The sequence below is a fragment of the Protopterus annectens genome, chromosome 1.part1, assembly GCF_019279795.1.
Source record: "Protopterus annectens isolate FY-2018-M chromosome 1.part1, PAN1.0, whole genome shotgun sequence".
Lineage (NCBI taxonomy): Eukaryota > Metazoa > Chordata > Ceratodontiformes > Protopteridae > Protopterus > Protopterus annectens.
In genome coordinates this window covers 438,960,133-438,973,634 of record NC_056726.1, presented here as the reverse complement: position 1 = coordinate 438,973,634, position 13,502 = coordinate 438,960,133, and the positions used below count along the sequence as shown (strand labels likewise).

Genomic DNA, 13,502 nt, shown 5'->3' with positions numbered 1-13,502 from the left:
CCGGCTCCGAGCTCTGAAGGAGAGTCGAAGGAGGAATTTCTGGAGGGTGTAGAATAGCGGTCGTCTGCTGAGACGGGCTATGGAGCATCTGGGCCAGTGCCTGTGATTTCAGCAGTCTACTCACCACTCTCTCCAAGTCATGGTCTGAGAGTCTGGAAGACCTTGAGGATCGGTTCCGATGGCTCCGCTCCGAAAGTAAGGGGGAGGCCGGAGCCGAGTGGATAGACTCCAGCGAAGGAGATCTAGATCTCTTCCTTGATGGAGCCATCGGAGCCGAAGAACCCTTGGTTCCAGTTGGAGCAGACAACTTGTCGGCTCCGAGCTGGATTAGAGATGTGTCGGGTCCAGCCGGAGCCGACACAGGCTTCGAAGCTAGGGTATCGGCTCCAGCCGGAGCAGACACAGGTGCCGAAGCCAGGGTATCGGTGCCGATCGGCGCCGATACTAAACTTTCCGAGATGGAAGGATCGGCTCCAGATGGAGCCGATCTCGACTCCGGTGGAGTCAGAACCAAGGCCACAGACTTGGACACTGAAGGCTGGGCCTTAGATGGCTTTGAGGGCTTCCCGGAGCCGGACAGCTCTCAGGCTTAAGAAGACCCCTTAGGATCAGCTTATTCCTACGTTCCTGCAGGACTCTCTGGCTGAAAGAGTGACAAATAGCACAGGAGTCCTGCAGGTGTAGGGGTCCCAGGCAATAAATACAAGAAGTGTGATCGTCTGTCAGAGACATCTTCTGACAGCACGAGTCACACTTCTTAAAACCTGAGACCCTAGTGTCTTTAGACATGACAGAGTTTGAACACAAACACACACACACACTCAGTCACAAAAAAAACACTAACTATATCAAAAAACACAGACACACCTAAAACAAATCCTGACAGGAAACTGTTTAGGAGGGGAAGGCCTAAGGCCTGACTAAAGGAAATATGGATAAGGGGACAAAAAACTAACGGGATAGGGACTAAGTGAATCGAAGGTACTAACTAACTATAAATATAAAATATTTAGGTACTGGGGTAGCTAAATCTCTTGGAAAAGAGTAATTAAATTCACTTACCAGGAGCTGGCAAAAAAGGTGACCTCATGAGCGGCAACGAGATCTGGGTAATCACCGCCTTGCATCATGGGATATGGGGCTGCCTCAAGCTGGTAAAAATGACTCTCGAGCTTAGCAAGTGCCGAGTCGGAGCTGAGGATCGGCTCCGAACCCATCCAGCAAGAATGAAGGCGAGATTGACAACTTATCAAACATTTAAATGTTTATTTCACACAAGGTACAGTGGTATACTAGTTGCCTAGATACCTTGTCTATAATTTTGCTGCTCTCAATTTCAAAACTGGACGAAGCGAGACCATGTCATTTAAGCCTGGTGCTCTCGTGGCATCCAAGGTTAATTGCCAGAATAATTCCCTGTATTCTAGTTTGGTCTCCCACATGCCTCCCCTCACCTCCTTGGGTATTACCTCCAACACAAAAAAAATAATAAAGAGCTTGATTACAAATTTGTGAATGGCGAAATAGGGCATTGTTGGTGTTCTGTCTACCTATTTCATAATAATGCTCATAAATTCTATTTTTTTAGTTTTCTTTCGGTCTTCCCCACGTAAAAAGATGAACAGGACTGACATGTGGCTAAATAAACCACCCCACTGGTGTTACAGTTGGAGTGTGTAAAACTTTTTATTAACCTGTTCCAACTGGGAATTTCTATATCGGATTTATTACAAATATACTGGCACTGAGAACAAAAACCACATCTATATGTACCTAATCTACGAGAACCAGTAGGTAAATGCCCACCACCCCCAAACTCAAAAATATTCTTAAAATTTTTGTCTTTCCTGTAGGTGAATTTTAAAGGTTGACACTTAGAAAAAGGTAAATCAGAAATTAGCTTAAACCTCTCCCATTCTCGGTTGACTGTTTGTTTTATAACAATTGAATCTGCAGTATAATCCATTATGTAGGCTTGAGTTAAGTTATTATTGATTGTTTCGGTAGAATTAGAAGGAACATTTTCTTCCTGACCCAAAATGGGAAGGAATCTATCTTTTCTACCTTCCTGTACCTCAGAAAACATATCATTGATCAAATGGTCAGGATAACCTTTCTCTGTAAACATTTTCATTAGTAAATGACTATCACTTATAAATTCAGAATTATCTGAGGTCATACGACTAGTCCTGACCAACTGTCCCTTAACTAAATTCTTTTTTTGGAAAAAAGGGTGACCACTCTTGAAATGAAGATACGAATTTGAAAAGGTTTCTTTACGATGTATCCTAGAGGAAAAGGTGTTGTTCAACATTTTCAGGGAAACATCTAAATAAATGCACTCTTGTTTGTTAAAAGTGTATGTGAAGTCCAAAAATTCCATTGTCCCTTTGATATATGTTAAAAATTCAAAAAATCTTTCTTCTGTGTCATTTCAAAATATACATATATCGTCGAGAAAACGCTTGTACAAAACCCAACTCTTAGCGTATACACTGTTGTTAAAAAAATAGGTCCTCCCACCATGAAAGTATGATATTGGCATAAGTGGGGGCACATTTTGCCCCCATAGCCACACCCCTTTCTTGTTTAAAAAATTCCCCTTGGAAGTACATAAAATTGTTTTTAAGGATTACCTCCATGAGTAGTAAACACACTTTATTATTTTTTTTTGTGTTGGAGGTAATACCCAAGGAGGTGAGGGGAGGCATGTGGGAGACCAAACAGGAATACAGGGAATTATTCTGGCAATTAACCTTGGATGCCACGAGAGCACCAGGCTTAAATGACATGGTCTCGCTTCGTCCAGTTTTGAAATTGAGAGCAGCAAAATTAAAGACAAGGTATCTAGGCAACTAGTATACCACATGTAGATAGACTGTACCTTGTGTGAAATAAACATTTAAATGTTTGTTTTCAAACTACAAGATGAAATTTCTGGCAAGATATTTCAAGTATTATTATGCTTTTTAATTAAAATGTTTTTTAACTTATACATATATATTTTAAATTGATACTTATATGTATATAAAGTTTTTAACTCCATATATTTGTTGTTTTTCATTGGTGTTTTTTAAACACGTTATTTAAATATTTTATTGCTATCAATTGCTGATTGGTCATTGTTTTATACCATTATGTATAAATTACTGTCAACATATTACAATCAGTTTTTGATTTCTGAAGAAGGTTTTCGAAAACGCATTGTCAGTGTTTTGCGTTATTAAAGTGTTCTTGATTGTTGAATATCGGTCTCGGTCTCAATACCCTTATTTGGTTTCTCCATTGCGAACTATTGTAGCATTATTCATTTGTTTTGTTCGCTATTCCATCCGTTTACTGATCCTTAGACTTTCCACCTATTGGGGTGGCAGAAAGGCCTTCATGACATCTGTCCTTATCCTGCGCCCCAGGAATATTTGGTCCTGAGAGGGGGGTCAGGTTGAATTTGGGGTAATTTATCTTGAAGTCTAGTGCCTGTAAGAGTGAACTTACAGTTTGAAGATGGAGTTGCAGGGACGCTGTGCACTCTGCCTGGATGAGAAGGTCATCTAGGTAAGGGTAAATTTGAATTTTGTGTTTCTTGTAGAAAGCCACCACTGATGCCAAGCACTTGGTGAAGACCCTTGGTGCTGCAGAAAGTCCAAACGGCAAGGCAATGAATTGAAAATGTGAGAAGGCCACAGAGAAGTGCAGGTATCTCCTGTGACTGGGTCTTATGGGGATGTGCAGGTAGGCATACTTGATGTCCAAAGTGGCCAAGAACCCCTAAGGGAAAATCAAGGGGAAGAGGGTCTGCAGAGTGAGCATTTGAAAGGTGGAGCCTTGCAGGAAGAGATTTACATGTGAAAGATCTAGGATTGATCTCCAGTGGCCATCCTTTTGTGGGATGAAAAGAAGAGTCTCGAGTAGAAACCCTTTCCCTTTTCTGTCATACGGACAGGTTGAATTGTTCCCTGGGCAATAAGGTTGGCTATAACTGGCTGAAATAATGAAAGCTGTTCTTTGGGGGCTGTGGAATGCCCCTCAAGGAAGGGGTTGTGATCCAGGTCACAAAATAACCCTTCTCTATAATGGATAAGATCCACCTGTCTGTTGTGATGTTTTTCCAAACAGGGAGACAGTGAGGGAGCCTTAGGGATAGGGGAATGGAGTTGACAGGTTTCTTGAGGAATAACAGATAGGCACAGACTACCTGCCCTGTCTTGAAATTGAGGCTTTTGGGTTGGGGTTTCAGCCAGCCTGGAAGGAGTTGTTTGCTTCCTGGCAGTCTTTCTGCCCCTAGAAAGAGGAGGGGGAGCAGAGTGTTTCCTGATGAATTGGGTCATTGAAGGGTAGATCCTGTGGAACTTGTGGATAGGAGACACAAACAGGTGTTTGAGGTCTTGTAACTCCTTCCTCTTTTGTTGCAAAGTTTTAAATAACTCAGCCACCTTTGCCCCAAAATGAGTAGAGTTATCAAGAGGCGCATCCAAAAGTTTTGTCCTAATGTCATCAGGTAGAGGCTGTAACCTAAGCCAGGAATATCTTCTCAGGACTGAGGCAGATGCAACAGACCTGGCAGAAGCATCAACTACATTGTAGCTGCACTTAATGGAGTGCCTTGTGACCAGAGAGGATAGAGATATAAAACTAGATATCTGAGCCTTGGCAGGAGAGTCTGGCATATCACTCAGAAGCTTAGTGCCTTGTCCTAAAAGGGCTAGGGCATATTTGGAAATGTGGGTTTGATAATTTATTGCCCTGAATGCCAAGGTGTAGGAGATGTAAACCTCTTTTCCAAGGCGTTCCATGGCCCTTCTGTCTTTGTCTTCAGGTAGAAGCGAGGAGGATGAAAGGAGCTTAGATGCCTTACCTGCTGACACCAATACAGTACCAGGGTCTGCTGCAGGGCACTTAAGGAATTTGGCTCCCTCAGGAACCTTGTAGAATCTGTCAGGCCTTCGAGGTGCAGGATGCTGCGAGTCTGGATTAAGTGATGCTGCCTGAAATGCATCCAGAAATGCTGGAAGTACTGGGGGTATAGCTGAGGGGGCAGGGAAATTAATCTGAAGAAGTTCATAATATCTTTTTTGAACTTCTGTCATCTCAGAGGATTCCCATTTGAAGTGTTAGCTCAGTTTTGAAATTGTCTCCTCAAAAATGAGATCCTCACCTGGGGAATCAGATTCTTCCTCATAGGAAGCATAGCTAAGGGGAGAGGGCTTTTGGGGGACATATGACAGGGAATCCTCTGAGGAAGAGTCACAGGATTCCTCAGCTTCAGCTTGTAAAGTATCCAAGTCCTGAGGCCTAGGGCTCATCACAGGAAGAACCACAAGAGAGACTAAGGGTGCAACAGGCCTCAGAGCCATAAAGGCTTTGAGAAAAACCCTGCCAATCTGGCTGGCTCTCTACTGGGAACAGACATGTTTTCTTTTCTATTTCCTTTTGAGGGAAGGCATAGCGGGCATCAAAGCCAAGGTAGGCCTGGATTCAGTAACCTGTGAGGAAATGGAGGGATCCATCTGGGCGGCCGGTACAAGCCGAGGTTCCCCCTCGCCGTCGGAAGCTGACGTCTGTGTTACGTGCGAGGACATGCTCTCCACTCTGGGTTCTGCGGCTTCTAATGCAGTACTCACGGTACCCAAATCAGTGGCGACCAATCTTTTCTCCAGGCTGTCAGCCACAGGAAGGATGTCGGGTAGAGGAGGTGCAGCTACTGATTCAAGCCTAGCAACTTTGGCCTTTTTTTGGGTGGCTCGACGGGCTGACCAGATAGCCCCTCCATACTTAAAGCCAAGCCCTTAAGGCACTGATTCTCAAGATAAATGTTTAACGTGTGCAGATGGCCGTGTAATGTTTTTGGAACAACGGCCTGATAGATGGAGCAGGACTTATCGTCATGTGTAAGCCCTAAACAAAAAAAGGCAAAGCTCGTGGGCATCTTTATGGGGGATCCGACAAACACGCCTAAACTTTCCATTCCTGGATTACATGAACCTACACAGGCATGCAGTGACCGAAAGAAATAAAACATCCCTAACAGGGTACTAACCTTAGAATTTTGAACCGATGGCTGGAACAGCTGACATTCGACTGGTGACAGAGCAGTTCTGAGGTTTGATTCATGCAGACGTCACTTTTGTGGCCCACGTTCCCTTTGCCAATATCAGACACCCCACGCACCCAGGAATGACTAGAAGCCTTTGTATACTTGCCAGACATTCAAGTAGCAAGAGAGGTAAATCCAAGAGTTTGGAATACTGCAAAATGGGAATAGAAGGACATCTCGTTTGGGATTCCTGAGATTGGCAAGACACCAACTAGAAAATCTCTTCCATTCTGCCAGCATTAAGATTTTCTAGTAGTAGGTTTTCTTGCCTCCTTTATTACCTGCTGCATGTCCTCATGAAAAAAGGTGCCTAAAAGGTATTGAAACAGAATCATCCAGGCTGTCAACTGTAGTGGACTGATGTCAGTTTGCATCATAGTCCCCTTCTGCTGCATGAGGAGATCCGGTCTGTGAGAAAGCTTGTGGTAACTGCCCTTGCCCAGTTCCATAAGAAGGTAGAACCAATTTTGCCTGGGCCAAAAAGGAATCACCACAATGGTTTTTGGTAATACTTTATGAATTTTTAGAAGTACTATGGAAATCAATGGAAAGGGTGGAAAAGCATGCAAAAATATATCCAGCCAAGGAAATGACAGCACATCTGTTCTCCATGCTTGGTTGCAAGGATGTCTTGAAGAGAATTTTTCTAGCCGTCTGTTTTATAAAGAGGTGAACAGGCCTACTTGAGATGTCTCCCATATCTGTCCTGGAACAAAGCTGCATTGAGTTTCCACTCTCGAGGGCCTGTCCAGCATCTACGGAGTCTGTCTGCTACAATGTTTTGTGCAGAAGGAATGTGGAAGGTTTGAAGAATCAGAGAATGCTGAAGACCCAACTCCCAAGCCATCACTGCCACCTGGCAAAGACGGTATGACTTTGTACCCCATCGCTTGTTGAGATACCACATAACTGCGGTATTGTCTGTAGCACTTATTAAGGGCCAGAGCCCATACAGAGTGTAAAGATTTCAAAGTATATTCAGTTTATGCGCTTTGGTCTGTCCAAAAGGTCCTACTGACCTTGCACGTATACTCCCATGGAAAGTGCACCCCAAGCATAATCTGAAGAGTCTGTCAGACTGAACTGGGGTTGAAAGTGAGAAAGGCAGCCCTGGACTGACAGCCATTTGAGCCCTCTATTACTGCACTTCTTGCCGTACAAATCCCACCCCATGGGATGTAGGTGCTGGGTCCAAGAATTTTTAAAATACTGTTAGATTTTTCTCATATGTAATCTGGCAAGTGGTACACTGAGGGTCACAGATGCTACGAGTCCTAGAAACCATGGAACTTCTCTTGGAAGAGCCTGAAGCTGTTGAGAAAAACTCAAAGATCAGCTGGTAAGCTACTACCTTTTTTTTTGAAAGGAAGGCCTCTTGCTTGAGTGTGTATCACAAAAAAAACAAAAAGACAATTTTGTGAGAGGGTGTGAGACAAGACACGGCGGTTCAACTGAAATCCCAGATGTTACAAAAGGCTGGACGTGTTTGTTAAAGACTCTGCAGAAAGAAGCAAATTGTTTAAATAATGAAACATTGGTCTGTATAAGCCTGGCTGTGCAACCCACCCTAACTGTGTCATTATGTACACCTTGAGTGTCTATTACAAGGGAATGTTAGTTTGGAGGTGGATAAGGGCTTTATGAGGAGGAGGCTATGCTAGTTAAGTAATATTTTACTTGCTGCCTGCCTCAGTCCATTACAGATATGAGGGACAGAGACTGGAACTGAATTTACGATTTCCCATCCAACAGTCAAAGTTATGTTTGAACAGAGCAAGGATGAACTCAGCTTCATACTGAGGGGAACCTATTTCACAGTACGGGATTCTATGAGACACATTGATCTCACTGGCACATTCTATCCATGTTGCAGGCAAGGTTTAAAACTTTGGATCTAATGCTTCCAGCTCTGTTAGTTTTGCAGATGTGCAAAACATCCATCACGGCTGGATGTGAGAATGCCTTATATGCCAGGCATAGACCACCTCTCAATAAACTACAGGAGACTGATTACAGCAACAGGGCCTTAAAGAGATCTGTGTAGAGCAGTATGTGAGGAACCTCTGTGAGTATTCTAACTGTTGCAAAGGTCTGGTCAGGTACATGCCGAAGGGGGCACTGTACTCGATGATGGGTCTGATAAGGGCCAAATAAAGTGGCACTACAACTTCTTTGGACCTGGATGCTGTACCCTTACTTATAAGTTGGACAACAGAGAATAGCTTTATTACTATGCTGACTACGTGTTGGCCAAAGGCTCGAATACTGTCTACATACTTTCCGAGATCCCTAAGTACTGGGTCAACTCTTAGGGGTGTTTAATTGATGGAGTAATTGGCTTGTGTGGATGTCTTCCTAAAGGACACTATAATGCACATCTTGGCATTAGTTTTAAACTGTAGCTTTGGCACCAGTTACTTGTCTGTGTTAGACCCTCTTGGCAAGATGTTAATGTCATGGGAGAAATCTATTAGAGCTCCTAATTTATAGTCATCTGCGAACTTGGTGAGCTAGAGGCCTTTAACATTAGCTTTGACTTCCGATAAGTAGATTCCAACCAGCAGTGGGCCTAGCACTGATCCTTGAAGTACTCCACCAATGACCAAACTCTATGGAGGTGGTCTCACCAATCCTAACTTCTTGGGTCCTATCTGTGAACCAGCTGGCAATCCAGCAAGTTATTTAGGTATTTATGCCTAGTTCAGTGAGTGTGTCAACAATACCAGAGTGGGGGTTTGTATCAAATGTCTTGGCCGGGTCAAGGTAGGTGGTGTGCACAGTCTTCCCTTCATTCACTACCCTGGTGACGCTCTCAAAAACGTCTACCAGGTTAAGTATGCAAGACCTTCCCTTGACAAAGCCAAACTGGGATGGGTTCAGTGTCTGTAGGTCGCCAATGTCCTTGTTGATCTTTTCCATTATAATTCGTTTCATGGCTTTGCACATTAGACTTGTCTTACTGATGCAAATGTATTTTCCGGGGTCCGTTAACGGATCACCTTTGTAAATATTGATGACCACTGCAGTCCTCCATTCAGTTGGAATGTAACCTGTTCTGAGGCTGTAGTTGAAAAGTGCCTCAAGTGGTCCTGAAGGTCATATTTTAAGCTATACGGGAAACAACCCAAAAATATTGTTGGGGCCCCATGAAGCAGTTTGTTCCACCTTGGCAAGCACCTCCAAGATTTGGATATCCTGCAATCTGCTGTAAGCCACCGCCAGATTTAGACTCTCTGTGAACACTCGATGTGCTGTGGAAAGCCTAAAGGGTAATGCAGAGAGTACTGAAAAAATGATCCAGATACAGCAAACAAAAGCTTAAGGATCCGACTGGGCCATCACAAAAGCTATTGGTAACCAAAGAGATCTTGAGCTTTTCCCTTACCTATAAACAGCCTTCTCAAATACTTCAAAGGCCAAAGATGGTCTCAAAGGTACTCTCTTGGGTCTAAAGACCCAGATAGGACGCTCTCACAAGACATAGCCTGGCTTGGATCTGAAGCAGTCACTGGGGCAGTGCTATCAAGAGCCAAGGTATCGAGGGGAAGGGACAGTTCTGACAATCTCTGAACTGAACCCAGCTCCTGAGTCCCAACACCAAGCTTTTGGATCAAAGACCCCTCTGAGATCTGATGCTATTAGAGTTGAGTGGGTGACAGACACTGTCGGAGTTGAAGATGGCCAAGGTATCGAGGGGAAGGGACAGTTCTGACGATCTCTGAATTGACCCCAACTCCTGAGTCCCAACACCAAGCTTTTGGATCAAAGTCCACCCTAAGTTCTTACACTGTTGGAGTTGAGTGGGTGAAGGACACTGTCAGAGTTGAAGATGTCCAGATAACTGGCTCTGACGGAGTCCTTGTAGGAAGCAACTGGATTCATGGCTGCCTGATATGTAGTTCAGATCAGGGAAGAAACCAAGTGAGGAATGGAGGCACCTGGGGGGAGCAGGAAGGACCCCAAGTTGGATCTGATTCTTCAAGAATTTCCACATCATCTTACCCCCATGTGCTTCTGAAAGGCTCCATAATGACCATACTGACCTGAATGAAGAAGCAGTGGAAGGAAGTCTGAAAGACCTATGGAGAGGTCTCTACAATGGTAAGGTAGAAGGATTGGAGCTGTGGAGGATTCTGCTCCAGGGAGAAACTAGGATCCACTAGTATCAAAGGTGTTGGAGAACGGATCTGGATACAGTCTTGCCCCGATGGCCAAGGTGATGTAAGCTGTGAAGGTCTCAAAGCTTTAGCAGCAGGACCAACAGCATTTGATGGATCAGGGGATCTTCATCTTGAATTCTTGAAACACCTTTTCCCTCATCTTGTCTCTCTCTCTCTCTCTCTCCCTCTCCTTCTCTTTCTCCATCTCTTTTGATTTATCTATTTTCTTTAGACATATCTGGGAGTCTCTCCGAAGACTTCTTTGACAGCAGAGCTTAACAAAGAATAAATGTAGAAAAGCAAAATGTGAGCACACCAACAAAGCTGAACAGAGACAAAGTGTTATTTTTCCAAGTTGTAGTTTATCAGTTTTATTGTAAAAGGACCCTTTTTCAATAAAACTGATACACTACAACTTGGAAGAATAATGCTTTATTTGTCTCTGTTCAGCTTTGTTGGTGTGCTCACATTTTGCTTTTCTACATTTGGACTTCTCTGTGTGTGAGCTACCTTTGGCGGGAGTGTGTGCTTTTTGTTCTACACCCAACAAAGAAAAGGCAGATTCTCCCACAAAGGTAGGGTGAAGGCCTTTAAGAATTAACTTTTAACTGGCACTCCGACAGGGCCTGCAGTCCAAAAGAAGAGCAAATGTGACACACTTCCTCCAAGTACACTAACCCAAACAAAACATGCACATTTAGAGTGACAGTCCTGGGTAGGGAATTGTTTTGCTCACAAGCAGAACATTTATTAAATTCCAGTACTTTGTCAGAAATGGCTGACAAAACAGGAAGACACTTCAAAAGGCAAGAGTAACACAGCAAAAAAGGACCTAAGTCTATAAACTGACAGTTACAAAAAGCACGTTAATTACAAACTATCTAAAGAAGAACCTCCTTGGGTTTTTTTTTTTTTTAAATATACCTCAGAAGGGAGGAAGATAAAGGCAGGAAACACTCATAAGAACAACGAACACACACAAATCTTTACATCAGTAAGGAATACACTAACCGAGTGTTATCTCACAAAACAAAAATCAGTTAAAGAAAGTACTTATGCAAAAAATCCTGACTAAACACAGAAAAAAAAAACATTCAGCCCTGGAGACCACATCTGGCTTGCTCTAGCGGCAAATGAGAACTGAGGAAGTGTTAGGGCAGAGGAGTACCATGGGAAGGGGAGGAGCCTCAGCCTGCACTCCAAAGTCTGAAAGTTGCCAGCAATGGATCTGGTTGGATCAGACATACCCATAAGTTGAGAGGGACAGAAAAGTCAACACTGGATCTGTGCTTTAAGTGAACATTTAAAGCCTTCCAGTAACACTGCCTACCAGCCAGGTAGTTAACCCCGAGTTACAGCTTTTTCTGGGTAAATACCATGTCAGTAGAAGACACCAAGCACATTCCTGAAACAATCAGCAGTCCCTGAGAAGTCCATCACAAAGAATGGAATGGAGGGAACCATTCAAGCAGACCCTAAAGGTAAAGCAGGCCCTAACAAAAAAAAAAGTAATGGTCAGTAATTATCCCTGAAGCACATGGTACCTTAACAACCAATACTTCTTCCACTACTTCCAAAACACACAGAAATCAAGCCTGTAGATAACCAAGGAGATTATTCTGGTTTACATACACTAGTAAACCAATTAACTTCACAATTTTGAAGCAGAGTTCATGTTTCAAAAATTTAACTCTCCATCTCAAAAAAAATATTTTTCAGTTAAGAATTTGTGACAGCTCTTAATCATTCACTCTTCAATTCTACCAAAGCAAAAATGCATTCATCTCAGTTTTCCTCTGTCCTGAGCTGGCTTTCAGTTTAAAGATTGGGTGTTCTAATCTGACAGTTTTGAACAGCTAACAGCCTCTATCAAGAAGGGTTCAACATTCAAACAATACAGAATAGGCCATGCGGCTCATATGGCACATTAGAAAGTCTGCTTTCAGTTTTATACACTACACAGTTAAAGGTAGTGTGCATTGCAACATCTGCATGCCATTTCACCTTTTTTTCAAGAAGTTAGTTGGTGGATTGGGGCTGTTCTGTATTGCCCTAAAATAATTTTAGAAGAAAATAGAAGTAGGATTGTTTAAAAAAAATGTGGTTTCACAACAGATCCTGTGATTCTTTTTGTTGTCTGTCTATGATGGGTGTTACGTCAGTGACATTAAGTCAGTAATGTAAACTGACTGACATGACTTCCGCAGACAGCAATACTAAGTATATACCCTTTTCCCCAAACAAAGTAATATACTGACAAAACAGAAATGGGTATGTATTGCTTATTTTTTTTTCCAAATTTTGCAATTCTGCTGTAGATACAGAACAATGCAGGAAGTGCATGCGAAAAAAATTGTAGGTACTCAGACAATATTAATGTTAAAGTAATTCAATTACAGTCCTTTAATATTAGTGCTGCATGCCTTTTTTTTCAAATTGTTTTCTGATGTTTACAAACAGAACTGGAGGAAATACAAACACCAGCACCCCTGACCTTATGTCATCAACATGCTACTTGTGATGACATAAGTCAAAAGAGGGCATGCAACCAGTGGAGGAAAACATTTTTATGTTCATAGGTGTTTACGAGGCTAAGGACCATAAGGGCCTTTTTAAGCCTAGCCATGCATCCCAAATCTTTCACAAGTTCTGATACCCTTGAAAAGTGTAAGCAGGGGTTTGGGTGATAAACCATTTACAGGTTACCTGTGTCCATCGGAGACAACAGGTGCCAAACCAGAGATGAATTTCTGCTTTCCCCATCCAATTGTCTAAGTTGCACTTGAACTGGGTTAAGGAGGAACTCTGCTTAACATGGATGGGGAGCCTGTTCCATAGACGCAGTACTCTCTGCGATACATACCTATCTCTCCACCAGAAATAGAAACAACTTTGTATAAACAGTGACATTTGTGGTGGTTTACTTAAAATTGGCTACATGATTAGTGATAAAATAAAGGCTCTTATGGTGGAAGATTCTGGCTAAGTCTATAGAAACTATCCAGAAATCACAGGCACAAATGCTAAATGAAAAATATTTTGTAAACAATGCTCAAAACAAAGACCAACAGGCAGATTTATTCTCCTGTAACTTATAAAATTGAACACTGTGTCCACATCTATAAACCATTTACAAAGACTATAAACATTGTTCCACACTGCAGTTTAGTATATTGTAAATGCATGGATAATCATTATGCTCCAATACTGCAAAAAAAAAAAGACAACCCAGTTTAGAGCTTCTATGG

The 13,502-nt window shown here is 42.7% G+C and overlaps 1 protein-coding gene across 3 annotated transcripts in view; it reads right to left on the bottom strand.

The window, feature by feature from the left end:
- GGPS1 (geranylgeranyl diphosphate synthase 1) overlaps window positions 1-13,502 on the bottom strand; it is a 172,092-nt gene that overhangs the window by 26,040 nt on the left and 132,550 nt on the right. The gene's annotated exons all lie outside the window — the stretch shown is intronic.